Consider the following 260-nt stretch of genomic DNA (forward strand, 5'->3'; position numbering starts at 1 on the left):
TCAGTGGTACAATTAAAGTCCCCACCTACAAGAAGCAGGTCATCATCCTCACTAACATTGTGCAAAAGGGCGGCCAAGGTCTCGAAGAAAGTGACCCTCTCCTGGCCATCAGTAGGTGCATAGACATTGACGAGTAGCACGTGGTGTTCTGCTAGGGTGAAGTGGACTGTCAGCAAGTGGCTGGGGACAATCTCCCATGCCACCACCATGTCATTCTGTAGTTGTGATTCATAGATTCATAGATTCATAGATTAAGGGTC

Source organism: Gavialis gangeticus, unplaced genomic scaffold (genome assembly GCF_001723915.1).
Source record: "Gavialis gangeticus isolate Ggan-Ray unplaced genomic scaffold, GavGan_comp1, whole genome shotgun sequence".
In the NCBI taxonomy this organism is placed as follows: domain Eukaryota; kingdom Metazoa; phylum Chordata; order Crocodylia; family Gavialidae; genus Gavialis; species Gavialis gangeticus.